Source organism: Arvicanthis niloticus, chromosome X (assembly GCF_011762505.2).
Source record: "Arvicanthis niloticus isolate mArvNil1 chromosome X, mArvNil1.pat.X, whole genome shotgun sequence".
In the NCBI taxonomy this organism is placed as follows: Eukaryota; Metazoa; Chordata; class Mammalia; order Rodentia; family Muridae; genus Arvicanthis; species Arvicanthis niloticus.
Window position 1 is genome coordinate 35868584 of NC_047679.1, and position 20118 is coordinate 35888701.

Consider the following 20118-nt stretch of genomic DNA (forward strand, 5'->3'; position numbering starts at 1 on the left):
GTACTCTGTTGTTGATGCTTGAGTCTGTAGTTCTTCTTCTTTTCCCTAGGTTTTCCATCTCCAGGATTGCCTTGGTTTGTGTTTTCTTTATTGCTTCTATTTTTTTCATATCTTGAATAGTGTTATTCATTTTTTCACTTGTTTGATGATTTGTCTTTTATTTCTTTAAGGGATTTTTTTTCTTTTGCTCTTTAATGGTCTCTATCATCTTTATAAGAGTAGATTTAAGAACATTTTCTTGCTTGCAATGTGTTAGGATATCCAGGGCCTGCTGTAGTAGGATAACTGGGCTCTAGTGGTCAATATTGCCCTGGATCTTGTTGACTGTATTCTTATGCTGGTTTATAGCCATTTGCTTTTCCCTGGTGTTGGCTGACAGGCCTCTTCAGGGAAACAAGCAGAGCAGTAAGCCTGATAATGGAGTTCAGGGAACAGCATGCTGTTCTCTCTTCTGGCTGTGCCCCAGGTGGATCTGGATGTTCCTGGAGCTGCTTAGGACTCTTCCAGAAGTCAGGCAGAGTCTTGGGTCAAATGATGGAGATCAGGGTACACTGTGCAGCTCAGCTCTGCTCTTGAAATTATTTTGTGACAATTACTACAGCCTAGTTAATATCTAAGCCAGTAATATTTCATCTCCTTCCTGTAAGTTTTAATTTTCCATTTTCATAACAAAAAAACAGTTCTAATATCTGTTTTCAGGATAAATTTATACTTTTACCATCAGCATCTTTGACTACTTTGAACCTATTTGTATTTTCAGAAACATTATGCTATTGTAGTTTCTAGACAAGAGAATTTAAAGTTGGCCCTAACCTCTTCATATAATGATCAGAGATCCTCAATATCTTTTGTGGACACATTGGAAACCTAGGTGACAATTTACCACTTCTTGTCACTTCTGAGTCTTTGTAAAAAAGGCATATTCAGATTGTGTGAAGCACTCTTAGACAGTACAAGGAAGACATAGAGATTGCCTGAATCTCATGGAGTCTTTGTACAACTCAGATGAAAGTTATATTCATAACAAAAGGGGAAAATTTAAAATAAGAATGGAATCCAACCTTAAAATTTTTACTCCTTCAGAGTGAAACTGTAAATAATCATATCTAGATTTGTGGAATGTGATGTTTAATTAGAATTTAATAAATGAAGAAAATAATAGCTGTATAAAAGAAACAATATATCTAAACAGATATCACAGATAATACATAAAACTATACTCTCTTCCATGGGATATTTTTCTATTTTCTTTTGCAATATATTTTAGAGGGAAGTCAGCAAACTTTTGTCTGTAAAGGGCCAGTTGGAAATTATTTCAGACTTTTCTCTGCACATATGATTTCTTCTATTTTCATTGTGGGCTCATAGCAAATACACACAGCATACAAACAAATGACCATAGTTATATTTAAATTTTATTCATGGACAATAAAATAACAATTTCATACAGTTTTCATGTCACAGGATGCTATTCCTCTTTTTGATAAGTATTTTTGACTCTGTAAAAATGAAAAGCATAGACTGGGAGATGGTTCATGAGTATAGTGCTTTCTGTGGAAGCATGAGGATCTGAGTTCATTTTCCTAGCATCTATATGAAAGGCTGGGTGTAGTGGTGCCAGCTTGGGACCCCAGCTCTTGGGAAGTTGAGATGTGAGTATCCACAGGACTTTCTGACCAGCCAGGCTCATTTAAATGCCAAGTTCCAGGTTCAATGAGAAACTATCTCAAAAAAATAAGATGGAGAGCAAAAGAGGAAGATATAAAATGTTGACCATGTAGCCTTCACAGTCACAAACATGGGTACACACATGTATACACCACACACAAACGTGCACACATACACAAACACACATACACATACATACATACACACAAACATTAAAAACATTGTTAATTCATACATTGTTCCAAAACACATGGCAGACTGAATTAAGCTTACAACTTCGAGTCAGTTCTTGTAACAGGAAATGTAAAAAAGAAGGCACCATCCCAAAATAACTCTTGCTGCTTTCTGCCCCTCACCCCCAACTGCAGTCTTACCTCCATGACTAGCCCCATGCTGCGACCACCCATGTCTGATTCAGACCTGCAAAATCTCGCCACCCAACTAGCTATGTTCCCAAGGCTGGTTACTACCACGCCAGCCCCTCACTTCCAAATTCCCATGGCCTTTTGGGGTGGACTCCCTGCAAACACAAGTTTGCCAATGTACCTTTCTCCCTGGAACCTAGTTGAGTCACTGCGTGAAGGAAAACATCACACAAACTTAGTTCAGAATCAACACTTAACTAGTTGATGCTGGGTGCAGCAACTAGCATCCTAAATTGTAAACTATACTAAATTTAACTCCTCTGGTGGTGAATCCTGGTGGATCTGCCATCTAATCCAGGGGCCTCTTGTTAGCTACATATTGTTCTCTAACCTTACCCAGTCCAAAAGCAAGTATCTGCTCCTGACTCCCCCTTTCTCTCTCTGACCTGGAAGTCCTGCCTACTCCTCACCCAGTGATTGGTTCCTAGAAATCTTTATTCATTAGGGGATGGTTCACAGGAAGTCACTGAGTATGTGATTCACTTTTCTTCCTAGAAAGCCCCTCTAGGGGAAGCAGAATAAACATCAAAATACAAACAGCACCAGGGCTATCCACATCAAGTTCTGACCAATATTTTAGAAAGTAAAGATTTATGGGATAAACAAAAAATATTCTATATTCATGAAAAACTGATACTTAGCACTATTTTAAAACAAGTACTACAAGACTGAACTGCTAAAATTGTCACTAGGTGGCTCTGTATTCTTCATGTTACCTTCCTTGTAACTAAGCTTTATTCAGAAGCTATCATTGCAATGTGTTCAGCACTAGGTGGCATCAATTACTGACAGCATCTGTTTGCATCCTCTTGTTTTGAAATTTAGATTCCTAAGAATATTTGTGATTCCCATTTTTTTCTGTGTAATGTGGAATGCATGATTAGGTTCTATTCTTATTATAAGACTGAATAGTTGCTTTCATGACAGTGTAATTACTCACTGTAACTGTAGAAACTAAAGAAAATTAACATGTTTTATTAGTAGGTTTCGGTTTCTTCTCCTTAAGTACTTAGTAAAATAGGTACATACCAGGTAACTCAATAATTCAGAATGGATGTTGACTTTATTGAAAATATATTCTGAATATATTATCATTGAGGTGGAATCACCTTTTGTACTGACTTGCTAGCCTTTGGAATACAAACTTGATTCTGGGGATTGAAACATAGGTTCTCATGCTTACACAGCAATTTTTAAAATTAGAAGTTATTGTCAATAACTTGCATGATGGGAAACTAACTTTCAAATTTTACAAGTTATATAAAAGTGCCTGTGTAATATGTAGACAAATTACTAGCAACTTTAAAAGTAAAATGTTTGAAGGATAGTGATAGTTAGCTTTGGGGTTTGCTAATTTTACCTTCTTTATCACCTCTATAATTTAAATTGCCTTCCAGTTGAAGAAGAATAAGTGAGGGAATCCACTCCTATTGTTTTATTTTTATTTGTATACCCATGAGGCTAGTTCTGTTTTTTCTTAACTTAAATGTTTCTGTGTATAAGAAATAAAGTGTATTATGTGTTTGCATGAATATTCACAGTTTGGTGAGTATTCACAAGAAATGATACTAAAAACAACTCATCAATTAGCAGGTTTTGAAAATCTAATAAAAATGTTTAAATTGTTGGGCAGTCCATTGTGGTAGGGTCGAGTAAAACATACTCAATTATTGTTGTCTCTTCATTCCTTCACATTTCCAAATAAAAAATGAATTTTCTTTTGATCTTGCTTTTATTCATGTGTACATTAAGTCAAGGAGCTCCATAATTAAATTGATAGATTCTGAAACTGGTAGTATGCTCTTATCACTGCAAACCAATATCTATTTGCTGTCCCAACCATTTATTAAAGGACTAATAATGGTTATATACTATAATTTTTCTTTTAATTAATTAATTTATTCACTTTGCAACCCTACCACAGCCTCCCTTCTGGACCTCCAAAGTCTTTTTCTATTCTGAGAAGGGGGAAGTCATGCCCTGGCCCTCAGTATCATGTCACACTGGCACATAAAGTCACTGCAGGACTTGGCACATCCTTTCCCACTGAGGTTTGACAATGCAGTCCATTAGAGGAACAGTATCCACAGACAGGCAACAGAGTAAGGAATAGCCCCCATTTCAGTTGTTTGAGGACACACATGATGACCGAACAACACTTTTGTTACATGTGTTGGGAAAGGGATAGGTACAGCTCATGTTGGTTGGTGGTTCAGTCTTTGTGAGCCAGTCTCTAAGGGTTCAGGTTAGTTGACTCTGTTAGTCTTTTAGAGTCACTATCCCTTCCAGGTCCTTTAATTCCTCCTCCAACTTTTCCATAGACTTCCTGTGAGTCTCTGCTTCTGTTTCAGTCAGAAGCTGGGTGGAGCCTCTCAGGGGACTTCTATGCTAGTATACAAACAATTTAAAAGTACACCTGAATGCTCTAGGTTTGTTTGTATAATAATGTATTTTAAAGGAGGATTTTACATTCCTCCTTTAAAGAATGTCCTTCTTGTTAATGCTGAAGAGTCCTTGATAATCAGACAGCATGAATCCAGGGGGCGAAGGTTTGGCTAATGTCTCAGCAAAATGGAAAATGCTGGGACATTCAGTACAGCACTTAAGGCTGTGGAACAAACTCTAAAAATATGGGATCTATCTATCTATCTATGTATAATTTTTCAACTATGCAAAATATAAGGATGCAATATGTATTATGAGGGGCTTCACGAATATAAAGGAACAAAGGCAGCTAGTTACACTATGAGCCCAGCATGTCAGAAAGATATAAAAGCAGGCAGATACAAAGGCAGGCAGATTCCCGAATTCAAGGTCAGAGATAGAAGTTCCTCCTTTTTAGAATTTTTCTCTATTGAGACCTGAGCTATCTGGAGATCTCCAGATTTCTGGAGAGCAAAAACAGTTCCTCAGTATTTTTTTTTCTAAAAGGATTTCTGACTTGGTTGGAAGATTCAATAATTTTTTATAGCAGCTTTTCTGATTTTGGTCAGAAACACCATGAGCTATCTAGATAGCATTTACAATTTTTACTAGCAGAGCATATTGTCTTGACCAAAGAATTTTTTTAGAATAGTAAGAAAAAGCTGTTTACAGCACAGCAGAGCAGAAAACACACACACACACACACACACACACACACACACACACATGGGTGGGGAATCTGGAAAGCCATCTGAGTAGAACCTAGTTCTCTAGCTTGGATTCACAATTTGACTTCCAGTGTCTTTTAGCCACTCTCAGACACCCTTTCTCTCAGAACCCCTCTCCATGTTGAGTCTTGTCCTTGGCAGAACCTGAATATGATACCTCCTGTAACCAGGCAGGAACTCCAGGGGAGTGATAGGGACATCAATTCCCCTACAAAACTTAGAATCCAAAATTTATCCTGCCTACAAGAAATGCAGGGATATGGGATTGGAGAAGACCGAGAGAATGGCCAACCAATAACCAGCCCAAATTATAACCCATCCCATGGACAACACCAATCCCCAACACAATTAATCATACTCTGTTACGCTTGCAGAAACGAGTCTAGCATGGATGCCAACTGAGAGTCTCTACCCAGCAGCTGACTCAAACAGATGCAGAGATCCACAGCCAAATAATGAATGGAGCTTGGGTACTCTCGTGGAAGAGTAAGGGGAAGAATTTTGGGCCCTGAAGGGGATAGGAACGCCACAGGAAAACCAACAGAGTCAACTAATCTGGACCCTTAGGACTTTCAGAGACTGAACCACCAACCAATGAGCATACACAAGATGGACCTAGACCCCCCCTCCCCTGACACACACTTATATATGTGCAATTTGGTCTTCATGTGGGTCCTATAATAACTAGAGCAGGAGCTGTTCCTAAAGCTGTTGCATGTCTGTGAATCCCACTACCCTAACTTGGCTACCTTGTCTGTCCTGGGTGGGAGAGAATGTGCCTAGCCTTGCAGAGACTTGTCAGAGTGTGAGGATATAAGGGGGAGCTCTACCCTCTCAGAGGATAAGGGGAGGGGAGAGATGGAGAGGAGAAGGTTTGTGGGAAGGGTGACCAGAAGGGGGCCAGTGAGCAGGATGTAAAGTGAATAAATGAAAATAAATTGAGAAAAAGAAAAAAAACTGCTTTTTAAATCATCACTTTCATACATAAATCAAACTATCAAGGAAAGTGAAGTAAATGTTGGCATTAATAAAATGAATCTCTATCAATTGCACATGGTATGCTTTGAGTTACATTTCTATTAGAAAATTTCTAGAGTATATCAAGGTTAAACCCCTATACAACATGCTTAAGAGAAGTTGAATAGCTGAGAAAAGAAAGAAGTAAAAGTTGGTAAAAAGATTGAAAAACATAAGGTGTTATTAGCCTTGGCATATAGTATAATGAAGAACACAAATGTTAGACTTCCATTTGAAAATCTATAATCAGTATTTTTCTGTAATTTTATTAAAACCAGTGTTTATATAGAGCTGTTGCATATAGTTGTAAAGACCATTTTCTATATAAAATTCTTGAACTCATAGTCTCTACTGATAGTTAGCTTTTTGTCACTGTACCAAATACCTGACAAAAACTATTTAATAGAGTAATGGTTTATTTTGGCTCATAATTTCAGAGGATTGACTCTAGGGTTGCTTGGCTTCATTTCTGTTGGCTTCTGTTGAAGCAAGGCATCATGCTAAGGTGAATATAGTCTGACAAAACTGCTCACTGCTCATCCATTATAATGAGGAAGGAGAGATAGAGATAATATCTTAGTTAGGGCTTCTATTGCTAGGAAGAGACACCATGGCCATGGGAACTCTGAGTTAACAGTTTCAGAGGTTTAGTCCATTATTATCATGGTGGGAAGCATAGGCATGGAGGAAGACATGGTGTTAGAGAAGCAGCTGAGAATTCTACTGCTGGATCAGCAACCAGCAGGAAGAGAGCATGGCAAGGGGCCTGGCACAAGCATTTGAAACCTCAAAGTCCACCCCCCACTGAGACATTTCTTCCAACAGGCCACACCTCCTAATAGTGTTCTTCTCTATGGGCCTATGGAGCATTTTAATTCAAACTACTACATGTAGAGATGAGATAGAGATGGAATAGAGACAGAGAGAGGTAGCAGAGAGAGGTGGAGTAGGGGAGGAGGGAAGGGAGAAGAAGGAGGAAGGAATGGAAGCAGAGAAAAAGAGGGAGCGAGGGAGGGAGGGAGAGAGAGAGAGAGAGAGAGAGAGAGAGAGAGAGAGAGAGAGAGAGATCCTATTTCAATTGCTTCTTCCAAGCTTCACTTGGAGTCACTTGTGATTGAAGAATGAAAAATTATGAAAATCATTATATATTTTTTTTTCTTTAGGTTTTTCTTTAAAGGACATGGAAAACTCTCTGAAACGAGCCAAGAACGTAGATCTGGTTCCAGATCCAGCTGACTACATGGAAAAGATAAGTCATTTAGGTGTTGACCACAAATGACCAGGCAGGGTTGTGTCCAGAGCAAGTGAGAAATAGTTAATCAGAAATAGTTGGTAAATGACAGGGTAGGGCACAGTGACATGGTAAAACTACATTTTTGAGAGGAATGAGTATACAGAGTGTTTTTCACATGACCCTGAATTATTTAGGTTGGGTTGCTCTGGAATGTTCCACTATTTTTATGTTATGTATCCTTGACAATCCCTCACCCACCTCCTCACTCCTCTGGTTTGTGGTTTTCCCCTTTAAAAAGCCCTTCAGCTTGCAGGTCTTTTGTCAAATTCAGCTAAGCAATTTGACTATTGGCCTGCCAACTCTCCCTAATAAGCCTCTGCTAATTGCATCCAGGTACAGTGTCTTGCGATTTTTGGGTGGCCGTGACTTCCTGAGACTTGAGTAAGGGTCTCCGGAGTTTGGGGGTCTTCAGTGATCAGTCACTTAGAGATAATACCTTTAACACACCAACCTTCTTTTGAGGCAACACATCATATTACGTGTGTATTCAGCAGAAGAAAGGGAATCCTTTAAATAATTTACATTCAAGTAATATGAGGCTACCTGTCATACTGCCTCTGTGCCAGTGTCCTTGAGTCATCTGTAATTTTACATTTCATACTGTATATATTATCTGTAGAAATTTGTAAATTTAATTTTTTAAAAAATGTTTGTCATGACTTATTCTGTGCTCTACTAAGTATTATACTAGTTCCTAATGTTGTGAAAATACTACTTTTATTTAGCTTTTTCATGAATTAATCATGTTATTTTTGCTCTATTGAGTTTAATCCTTTATTATATAGTTTTATAATAAATTGGTGACCACATTTTCCTTATAATCTGTTACAATTTTTATCTGTGATATGTTTTGTAATATGGTAGCATAATGTGGTGGGAGGGAGTCTGCATTAGCAGACTCATGCTAAGGCATCCTCCCAAGGTACCAGTCATGTGACAGGTCTACTATAAAATCAAGTTTATTTGGGGGGCATAAGTAGGGGGATGAGAAGAGAGTGGAGGCAGAGAAAGAAAGGGCAGAAAAGGATGAAAAGAGAGAGGAGAGAGAAAAAAGGGAATAGGCTTTGAATATAGCTGCCCACAGAGGCCAGAATTAGCCATAGGATTCCTTTTACCTAATTACAGGTAATTAATTGTAAATTATCTGCTGAGGTTTCTGAGAGGCAAGCCTTCATCTTCTGCAAGAGCAGTAAAGGGTCATAATCTCTGAGTACCTTTCCAGACTTGAATCTGTATTTTAAAGTACAGATCTAATTTTGTTAATAATTTGCATCATCTGTAATCTATTTTGGTTAGTTTAGTTTTGATTTCTTTACCTCTAGATGAAATACTAATTGGCTTATGTTTATAGTTTCTAGTTTTCTACACATATAATTATATTCATACATCTTCATTTCACTATTGCTTAGGTAAAAACTCAGGTTTAAAAAATAAACAACTTGGTTTTCTACTGTAAAACTACTATGTAATTTACACTTTGAGTTTTACCAATAGATTATGTAGAATTATCCACCAAATATTTGGGATATTTGACTACTTCTTTGTGGATATTGACAAATTGCCATTGATTTCATTTTGCAACATTTCTCCCCTTGTATCATAGCTACAGGAAATTTAAAAATATTTTGTTTATGTATTTATTTTTTCACAGTATTCTGAGAACTCAAAAAGAGATACTGTTTTTCTCATACATGTATTATGGTTTGTTCTAGAGTTTTGAGTATTTGTATCTTCAGTCAAGATCTTTTTCTTTTTTGTTGTTCATTTTGTTTTTGTTTTGTTATTATTATTATGTTTTTGGAGTTTTTCTTTGTGGGGCAAGCTGGCTTAGTACTTCCTTTGTGGCCCAGGTAGGACTTGAACTCCTGGAAATCATCCTGTCAACTTCCTGATTCCTGGTATTACAGGGTTATGACACCATCCCTTCACTATTTTTTCCTTTCAATATTGTGGCTAGGGCCTTGAACATATCAGGAAAGCATGAAGCTCCATCTCCAAAATAATTCATTGAATAGATTGGATCTAAAAGATGTATTACTCTCCCCACACACTTTAATTTTCCTTTTATAGTTCATTCATTTTTAGTTTTCTCTTTTCTTTCTTCTCCATTTATCTACCTTTCTACCCTCAAGTGCCTTAGCAGCAATAAGAATCCAAGCCAGGTATTTGCTCATGCTAGATAAATAAATACTCTACTATTGAAGTATAATCGCTAGTTGTTTGAATGAAAGTGTCCCCTGTAGGTTCACATATTTTAACCCTTGGTCCCCAATTTGTAGCTCTGTTTGGGGAAGTTTTGTAAGTGTGGCCTTGTTGGTTTAGGCTTTGAGAAAAAAATAATGGCTCATGCCACCCACTTTCAGTTCTCTCTCTGGTTTGAGCTGGGGTTTGAAGATCTGAGTTCTCAGCTTCTTGTTCCTGCTGTAGTGCTTGCCTTTTGCTGCTTACTTCTATGTGTTGGCTTGGTCATGGTGTTTTATCACAGGAACAATTGAGTAACTAACAAATCAGTTTTTATCTAAAATTTCCCTTGGTTCAAATGAGAAATAGGAATAAAATAGTTCAAGTAGAGCTGCCTTAATCATTGAAGAGCAACTACAAATTTTATATGATCTTATAAAAATATTGTTATGATTTTGTCCAACCTTCTATAGAATGGTAACAAAATTAATTGTCACTCTTCATGTTGTATTAATCCACAGTCTTGTTCAACAAATACTCTCCTATAGTCACCATGGTTGCTTTGCCTGGGGAGTGCTACTACTGTCAATTTTTTAGCCTTTCAGAAATATAAAAATTCTAAGATATTTCTCAAAATCAGGTACTCATTAGCTATCAAAAATTTGCACTATGCCTTATCCAATATTTTCAGTTTCTGAAAAGTATGGTTACACTTTTAACTATTCTTTGATTTAGAAGTGGAAGATATTTTTCTCTATTGATGTGTATGATTATGTAATCTTCACCCATATAGATAGTTGGAAATGATTATAAGAGAATATGTACTGAATACATGTTGTGTGCTATGGCAGTTTCATTTTTTTGTTCCAGGCTCTTAGGCAAAACTACTATAGTAAATGAATTGATGGTACAAACTAGGACAGTGAAATATTATAGGACCACTTTGCTAAGAAGAAAACAAGCTTCTTTATGTACATTTTATTTTAAATAAGAAAAGTTGTCTTGATATTTCCACTTTATTTTTTAAAAAATATAATTATTGGACTGAAAAGGGGGGAAAGCCAGTGGCCATGGTGGGGAATGGGCAGAGACTGCTGGTTTCATAACCATTGCTCTTCCTCTCTGACTCAAAGAGCCTCTTGGAATGGAGGCCCTCTAGGGGCAGGTGGGCCAGAGGCGCAGGTACATATAAAGATTTTTTGGCAGTTGAGTGTGGCCTTCCTGGCATCACATTGCTCTGATTTCTTCCTGTTCCATCTTGGCAAACGAACATGCCCAAATGAGCAAGCTGCTTTAGCCAGTCGCTACTCTAGGAGTGAATGGAATAAATGTCATTTATACTCAGGTACATGCCAGTGGCTTAGAGCAGGTTCCTCAGCTGGTGCCCATTGGGTTGGGGCAGGAGACAAAGCTGTGCTTTTAAGCAAACAAAGCAAAAGGAGCCCACCAATGGATCGAAATAAAGGAATACTGCCAGTGCAGAGAGCGGAACAATATGGTGGCTGAGAAAAAGAGTCAGTTAAAAAGCAAGCAGAAAGCTCAAGCTACACTGCAAAGGGTAAACCAGCTCAAAGAAGAGAAGGAAGGTTGGAGTCAAAATTAAGTTGCCGACAAAGTGTACTGAAAGATTTATTTCTTGAGCATGCACACAACTCCACTGACAATGTGCAGCCCATCAGCACTGAAACTGTGCTAACAAATTCTGATTACACAGGACAGTAGGATCTCTTTCCAGGCTCCATGGCTTTGTGACTTGAACATGAGAGGTGTGACCACCCTGCACCCCTTGGTTCAATAGCTGGACTCATCTTGTTCCATTGGAAGTTATTTTCTAGGCTCAGCTGATTAGTCACATAACTTATCTGGTCTTAAATGGTAATGGATTTTTGAAGCACTAAAAGAAAACTTAAGGTTTATGGTTAAAACGAAATTCCTGGCATTTAATATTCTTTATCAATCCTCACTTTCTCTGAAATACTTCTTTTGTAGGAATGGGAAAATGGAAGGTCATATGGGTTTTAGTGAGACAATACTATGGTTTAGAAAAGCTGAATTCCCTATGTTCCTCAATTTGTGATTTTATTCTAAAATGTGTATGGTAAATTCTAGGGATACAGAACCAATCATAATAATTTGGCCCCATTTTATTGATATTATAAACCTGTGTTAGCATAGTTGGCATTTTTCCAACATGTACACATTTTTAAAAATGACTTTATGTGAAGTAAAGAAATTCCAGCTTTCACAAAAGATGTTCTTATGGAATTTGTGGTTATCAGTATTAGAACTTTAAAAAGCTGCAGGGAAGTCGGTGCTCAATGTTTCAAATCAGAACATACAAATGAGTTCCAGCTTTGCTCTTACTTTGTGAGATTGTTAACACAAGCAAATTGTTCCACATTGAACACAGATGTTAGTTGGTGTTTGAACTTTCTTACTCAAGTGGGAATAATGTTTAGCTTGATAAATTTCTCTGTAAAGTTGGGGAAAACTAAGTTTGGTGAATGAATAAACTTAAGGCTTTGGAAATTGTAGAGTGACTTTTGAAAGTCTTGTTTCCAGGGAACATTTAGAGTTTGATCTTGTGGGTCCCTTGTTATAGAGGGCATCCCACGAGGATCTCCAGCCTGGGGACAGGGTAAGAGCAGGGAGGGTTCACTACTGTTTCTGCTGCTGCCTACAACCATGTCTCCACTGTCTGTCTGTCTCTGACCCTGCCTGGTGAGGGAGATCTGAGCCAAAGGGCACAGAGTGTGAGGAGGGAGGGGAAATTACCTGACCGCACTGCTGCTTCTGCTTGCTCGCTGCTGTTGCTGCCCGCTCACTCCCAGGTGCTGCACCTGTCTCTCCACACTGAGCTGGTCCAGGCCCAGGTTGGGTGGATAAGAAGCCGGCTAGCTGGCAAGGAGGTAGCTTGCTGTCCCAGGCAGGTTCTGGGAGAGCAGATCTCTCCCCAAGTGTTACAGCGCTTTCGACAGAAACTCTGAGACACCAGGATGATTCTCGCTCACTTTACTTCCCCTGAATAGAGCCCTTATATACAGTTTCAGGGTGGGTTAGGGTCTGGCAGCAGATTACCCCTATTGGCTTGGTCTCAGAGCTTGGAGATACCTCATCTACATGTGGGAGAGCCTGAGGCACTGTTCCTCATGACTGATGGCCGTAGACCTCTTTGTGGGAGGGGCTCTGGAGGGCTGAAGCTAAATGAAAAGAACCAGGCCCGGGAACAGATCTGAACATCTGCTGTCCAATAAGGGTCTGGGGTACAAGGCCTATGCTGGACCAAGCACCCAGCTGCTTCTTACAGCCCACCACCCCACAACTCCCCATTTTCTTTTATAAAGGAGAGGTGTCATCAGAATAAGTGTCTCCTGTGTTGGGAACAGTTTGATACTGAACCAAGACCTGATTGGTAGTTACCTTTGCAATGCTACTTATTTTTTGCTTTAGAAACTAAATGAGGCAGGGTGCCAAAGAGAAGCAAGGTTCCAATGGCTAGTATGGGGCCGAGGGGCGGGGAGAATCCAAGCCATCAAGGGGTTAGAGTACCAAGGAGTAGAGGCATTGGGAGTATATTGTGCCTGGAGGTTCTCCCAGAGCTCTTTAAGCTTTTGTACATCTCGTTCTACCAGCTCAGATTCATTGACATAGAAGCAACATTCCTCCCTCAGCAAAACACAAGTCCCTCTCTGGTTAGCAGTCAGCAAGTCCAGGGCCCTCCGAATTTGGAGAGCAAGTCCTGCTAAAGAGGTTATCTGGCGTTGAAGAGAGTCAAGGCTCTTCATAGTAGAGGCCATTGCCTAGTCAAGCTTGTCCTGGAAGTTGCTGGCCAGATGTTGTGTTTGGACAAGGGCTGCTCCAGCAGTTCCAGTAGCACCAAGTGAAACAGCAAGGCCTGGTCCAATGAGCAGAGGGATGAATATCTTTCTCTTCTTTTGGCCTCCTCCGATCTGCAAGGCGAGTTCTTCAGGTTCGTAGAGATAAACCTGAGGGGCAACAATCACAGGGGCACAGGAGCCCTAAAAATGAGGGTTGATACAGGCACCTGTAGTGCCTTTGCACCAGAGGAGGGCAGGAGGGTTGACACATACTGATGTGGTAATGGCGATGTCATGGGCACATGTGAGATGGGGTTTTGAGGAGGGCCCTACAAGGCAAAGAGGTGGGGGTAGGTCAAAGAGAGGAGTGTCTTGTGTCTTCCTTGTGGACGGGAGTCATAAAGGGAAAAGTTAATGGGAATGGCTATTAACAATGGTTGAGAGAGAGAGAGAGGCATAGAAAAAGCATTGGGAAGAATTAGGGTGGGCCATTAAGGGAAGGAGGTCTGCTGCATATTGAATGTACTGTAGCCAGGAGAGGGTAGCTTGTAGTTCTTCCTGAAACTTGTTTCCCTGTTGGATAATATTAGCATAGATAAAGGCAGATTTGGTGGGGAGGGACAAGTTCATGGGAGACATGTAGGACAGCTATGAGGTATCTGGCATAGCCGTTGGGGTAAAGTTTACCCATGATTTCAGTTCGCCAATATTTATTCCATGGATCACTGATGGAAAGCTGAAAATGAGTTTTAAGGTCGGTGAGCATGGTGCCACCTCGACAGGTGGATTCCATTCTGCAGCTCCAATATCTACAACCTCCATATGTGGAGACCTCCAGGAGACATTCACCTGTGTTTTTTGGTAAGGAAAGCAGAGAAAAGGGCTGGAGATAGTGGAGATAGATTCTGGGTGTAGGGGAATCTCAATCCTGGTTTGACATCCTTCAAGTGGGCAGTCGTGGGTTCCTATAACTTTGTTGTGTTTCTTGTAGGTTTCCCTAGCATAGAATCTTCAATGGTAGGTGTTGGGAAGACTAGGGAGAGGCTGGGAAGTAGCACAGTTAGCATGAAGGATGACAAAAATAGCCAAGAGAATAGAGGAGGGGGAGCTTGTGGAGGGCACATGGCCTGGGCAGCCATCACCAGGTCATGGATGTCCTTCCAGGAGATTCTGTTGTTTATCTGGGTGTGGTGACTCCTCCGCCTTCTCTTGCCCCTCCTTGGTTCTTGATCTGTCAGTGAGAGGTGGGTTTGTAAAGCTGGGGTGGTAATGAGGGATACACAGGAGGCACATGTTTTTATTATTCTTTGGAGCTGAGCAAGGGGAATGTTGGGGAAGCAAGCATGAAGCACTTTATATTTGTGTGTGTGCATGAATGAAATTGGTCTGCTTGCTCAGTGGAGGCTATGAATGTCCCTGTTGAGGCAGTTTGGTCAGCAAGTGCATTTCCCTCACATACAGAACCTGTCAGGGGACTGTGGGATTGGATGTGCTGGATATAGATGAGGGTGGTTCTCTCCTGTGGGAAGGCAGAGACCTGTATGAGTAGAGGGGAGAGTGGGTTGTCATCTAGTTTGACAAATGATCTTGACAACCAGGGAAGCAAACAACATCCTATACATTGTTTGAAAATAGGTTAAGGGAGGCCTTGACTTGGTGGCTGGAAGTGCTGAAAGTTCCTCCAGGTGGGAAGTTAGGCACGGTGGCTGTGGCTACAGAGGCTCATTAAAGGCCTTCTCTACGGTTCCCCATGGCGTGGCCCCAATGGCACAAGAAAGTCTTTGAGTTTCCAAAATGACTTTATTGGCATGATGGATGATGGTTGAATCTGGATGTGCACCCCTGGGGCTGGCCTGAGTTAAATAGGGAGGGAGAAAGGTGGAAAGGTCTGGGGAAGAATTCTTAATTGGCTCCCCCCTCTGGCCTTCAGGAATCTCATTAGTATGTAAATCTCTCTAGGGCCTGAGGCCTATAGTCATGCCCTCTCCCTGTGCTCTTTGGGTGAGGCTGCATTGCCGTGACTGAACAATGTAGGTCAATGGAGTTCCACACCATGTGTTAGGAGCCTGAATTCTGGGAGTATTGCAGAATAGATGCCCATCACTTACAGGCAATGAATACCTATTGGGTCTCTGGACTTTCCAGCCAGCGCTTTGACCAAAATCAGCCATCCTACCATGGTCCTATATGATCTATCTTGTGGAGAGATCCTGTGGCTTAGGAGTCAAACTGTAGTGTGGATTAGCCATGTCTGTGTCTCCTGGGATGGCTGCTCTTTGACTAGTTCTGGACATAGAGAAGAGATCAGAGTTGCCTTCTGTGTCTGGCCCATTGGGTCACAGGTGACTTTGGAATCTTAGTAAGGATTTTTCTCAAATATGATTGGTGTTTGAAATCCAGGTCATGAGTCCACACAGTTTTTATTATTCTCAATTTATGGAAATAGAGACATGTACAGTTTGATAAGAAAGGGATGCAGCCAATTTTGATGTTTCTTAACCTCTCTCACCCCCTTCCAGGGAAGCTTTCTCCCTGGACAACCCATAGAGCATGTACAGTGTTCCTGATGCCTTAGAAATAGGAAAGATGCTTGTTTGTGGGACAGGCTGGGGAAGGTTCCACTCCACAGATAATCAAATCTGCCTCAGGAAAAGTATTAATTTGTGTCACGGCCTGAGCAAAATGTTGAGGCCTGGGCTGTCCCAAGTTTGGCGGCCACTGTATCCCAGCCAAAGCTGCTGCTCCGGTCTGCTGGTCGGGGTTCAGCAAGAGAGAGAGAGTGAGGACGGTCTCGAAGAATGGAGACCAGACAGGGTGTGATTCAATCCCGTTTATTCTTCAGTCTCTCTTCCTAGTCCAAGTCCCAAGTCTAGCTGTACTCTCTAAAGAGTCTCCCTAAAGAGTATATCCCTCTGCTGTCTGCCTCTGCCTTTTATATGTCTCACTTCTAAGCCATACCTCTAAGTTACACCTTTAATCATGCCCTTAGGTCTTGTCTCTAAATCTGATCTCTAGGTCACACTCTTAAGTCACACACCTTTAATCTCACACACCCAAGGAAAGTCCTGGGTATCCAAAGCAAGATGTTATCAGAGTGTGCTCAGCTGTTGTAGGCTATTGTAATACAAGTCTCATGTCAGGGTATATGGCTCAAGATGGCTGAAAAGCTGATAGCCGCTTTCTGCTAAAAGTCGGCCCCCAACAAACTTGTTCTGTTTGTTCATGGCTTTCAGTCTGTGAGATTTCTCTTTTTTTGTAATACAATTTTATTTCTTTCAACTAATTAAAAGACAACACCTTTGGAACAACAACAAAAGTATAATTACTTCTACAACTTGCATTGAAGAAATGCTTTCAAATATCAGTATATTTTATATTTCTCCACTGTTTCACTTATAATCAGAAAAGTTGGTAAACACACACACACAAAATAAACTCCACCATGCCCATCTTGTTTTTGATGAACTAAGGTTTGGAAGTTGAAGTTCTTTCACAACCTAACTGAAGCAGAACAGAATTAAAATGAGATTATCTGTATCTTTCTCATAGGCTTAATAACTTGGATGCCAAACTATACACTAGAAATATTACTTCCATCTCAGTGACAAAGTAATAAAACCCATGTTTCTGAAGCAAAATGCTATAAGAACATAAATAGCTGTTCTCTTTGACATTAGCATAAAAATAGTATTTTCCTGGTCACAAAGTGCATAACATCAAAATAATAGTAATTATAAATTCTCTAAAAATAAACCAGTCTGCTACTGCTATTTTACACTTTCCTTATGCCCAGCACCTGTTGAGTCTAAGTGTGCATTCTTTGACTATGATATTGCAAGGACCATGATGCCAGTACTTAAATAAAATGACCTCTTAAGATCTCAATTTCCTTGTATTAGTATTTATGTAGATTCTAATTCTGTGACATCAAAAATATACTCCCTTATTTTGTTTTTACTTTAAGTAAAGCTTAAAGAATTAGTGTTTTTAAAATGAGTGAGTTTATATTATTTCAAGGGCTTATGTCCTAAGAACTTCTTCAGATGCCCTTTAAGGGAGTGAAAATAAAGATATAAAAAGAATCACACAAGATCATTTAAAAATAGGGCTTTATATATTGAAGAGGGGAATAAAAATGTTTTAGAAGCTGTAAAGTAAAAATAATCATGCAAGTGAAAGCTATGTTATTTTCTCTGACCTATGACATGGAAAAGACAGTTTCTTGCCATGGCTGTTAATAGATTTGTGTAAAAATAGAATAGATACCTATAAGGTTATTAGGGAATTGTGACCCAGTAGAACTTTGGCTTAGCTATTTGTTGGTACATTTCTATTTTGAAATGTGTTACATTGTAGTTATGGGTCTCAGAATATAAGCCTAGAAATATCTGGCAATGCTCTATACCACAGGTGATCTATCACTATCATTGAATCATTCAAAAAAGTAGTATACTGTTCAGAAGAGGTAAGAGTGCAATGGTACTGGAAAGAAATAACCTATATATATTTATCCTAGGTGCAGTCAGAGAGAAGTAACCAAATGTAGTGGTTTAAGCAATTGTAATATTTTGTATATGTTTATCCAAGTGCAAACATAATTCTAAGTGATACCAGTCCATTCTTTTAAAAATCTTAGAGTTCTTGTACAGAGATAGATTTTATTTAGTTTTGTTTCAACAGCTCAATAGCTATATCATCTGATGCCATAATAATTTTTCAGATTCATATAAAAAATTGAATTAGAATTGTAAATTCATAAAATGATTTGCCTATGTAGTCTAGAGTGACCTTTGTGGGCAAATTTTCAAGCTTTTAGAAGCTAGATATATAATGTCGTTTGAAGCAAAAAATATTTAAAGACTGTTTCCTACATACTACAGAATTTGCTTTCACTGATGCAGGGGGACTTTAAAAACATAACTGCTTTTTTACTAAAGTAAAGCTCTTTAAAGGGAAGGTGAAATGCTGTGCAGAACAAATTAGTGTCATATAATAGTATCCCCTAACTCAGACCCTTCAGAGATTCCAGAGACTAAGCCATCAACTGTCTGTATTCCCCCATGCCAGTGCATATATAGCTGAGGACTGCCTTGTCTGACCTCAGTGGGAGAAGATGTGCCTAATCCTGTAGAGATTTGATGCCCCAGGGAAGCAGGATACTGGGGTGTGAGGTATGGGTGCGTGGGTGAAAGGGGTGGGTAGGTGGAGGAGTACCTTACCTTCTCAGAGGCAAAAGGTAGAGGGGCATGGAGTGAATAACGCTAGGAAGGGAGACTTGGAAGGGGAGAAACACATGGAATGTAAATAAATAAAATAATTTAATTATAAAAAAGAAATAAAAGAGAACTTAAAGTAGAAATTCTAGTGGGGTAAAATATGTATTTGAATCCCTCCCTAGCAAAACAACATAAGCAACAAAATGAGCAAAATCCGAATTTTGAGAAATGATTGTATTAGTTGCTTGGCTTGTTGCTGTGACAAAATACTGGACAAAAACATCTTATGAAAGCAAATGCTAATTTGGGCCTAGAGCCCATGGAATTTCACCACTCATAATGGACAGGTCTTCCCAGCTCAATTAATATAATCTAGATAATCCATCAGCCATCTCTAGAAGCTTGTCTCCTAGATAATTCTAGGCCCCCTTAGGATGACAATCAAGATTAATGATTATAACAGTATAGAGAAAATGAGAAATTTTTTGTTTTGCTTTCAAAACAAATGTAAAAGACAATAGAATAAAAGAAAGGTGTGATGAAGAATATAAAGCAAGCCAAGGTATATGAACTCTGGAAATAGAACTTAAACCAATTATAACAAAATACATATAAACAAAAGGAAATTTAAATGCTTATTAGATATTGGATGATATTATACTTATAAGTTAGGACAGATAATGATCCCAGCTCTTTTTTAAAAAAAATTTTATTTAATCTTGGATTTTTGCACTCCAGATTTTATCTCCTTCCTGGTCTACCCTCTGACTGTTCCCCATTCCATACCTCCTCCCCCACCTTGTCTCCACAGGGATATCCTTATGAGCAAACCTCTACACCCACCCTACCAGAACTCCCCACTGAGGCCTCCAGTCTCTTGAAGGTTAGGTGCATCTTCTCTGACTGAGTCCAGACCCAGAAGTTCTCTGCTGTATATGTGTTGGGGGTCTCATATCAGCTGGTGTATGCTGCCTGGTTGGTGGTCCAATGTCTGAGAGATCCCACCTCTTAAGACATCTTTTTTATTGAGAGATGTGTTAAAAAATCTACAGGTGTATCACACACACACACACACACACACACAGCTGATATATATATATATATATATATATATATATATATGAAATATATATATATATGAAAGTATACCTAGGGTAGAGTGTTTAGTAAAGAGATAAGCTTTTATATGGCTGAAACAGTTGAGGTGCATTATATTTTTAATCTACTTTAAATAAATAATATATAATTTCTCATAATAAATCATTAAAGCATTTCTTTACTAAACAATAAAAGGAATAGTTTATAATGATATACCCTTTGGACATGATATTCCATGTATTCTTAATT

At 39.2% G+C, this 20118-nt stretch overlaps 1 pseudogene; it reads left to right on the forward strand.

Moving 5' to 3' along the window:
* Positions 1–11016: 11016 nt before the first annotated feature.
* Positions 11017–11459, forward strand: LOC117694897 (CCAAT/enhancer-binding protein gamma-like; annotated as a pseudogene).
* Positions 11460–20118: the final 8659 nt, after the last annotated feature.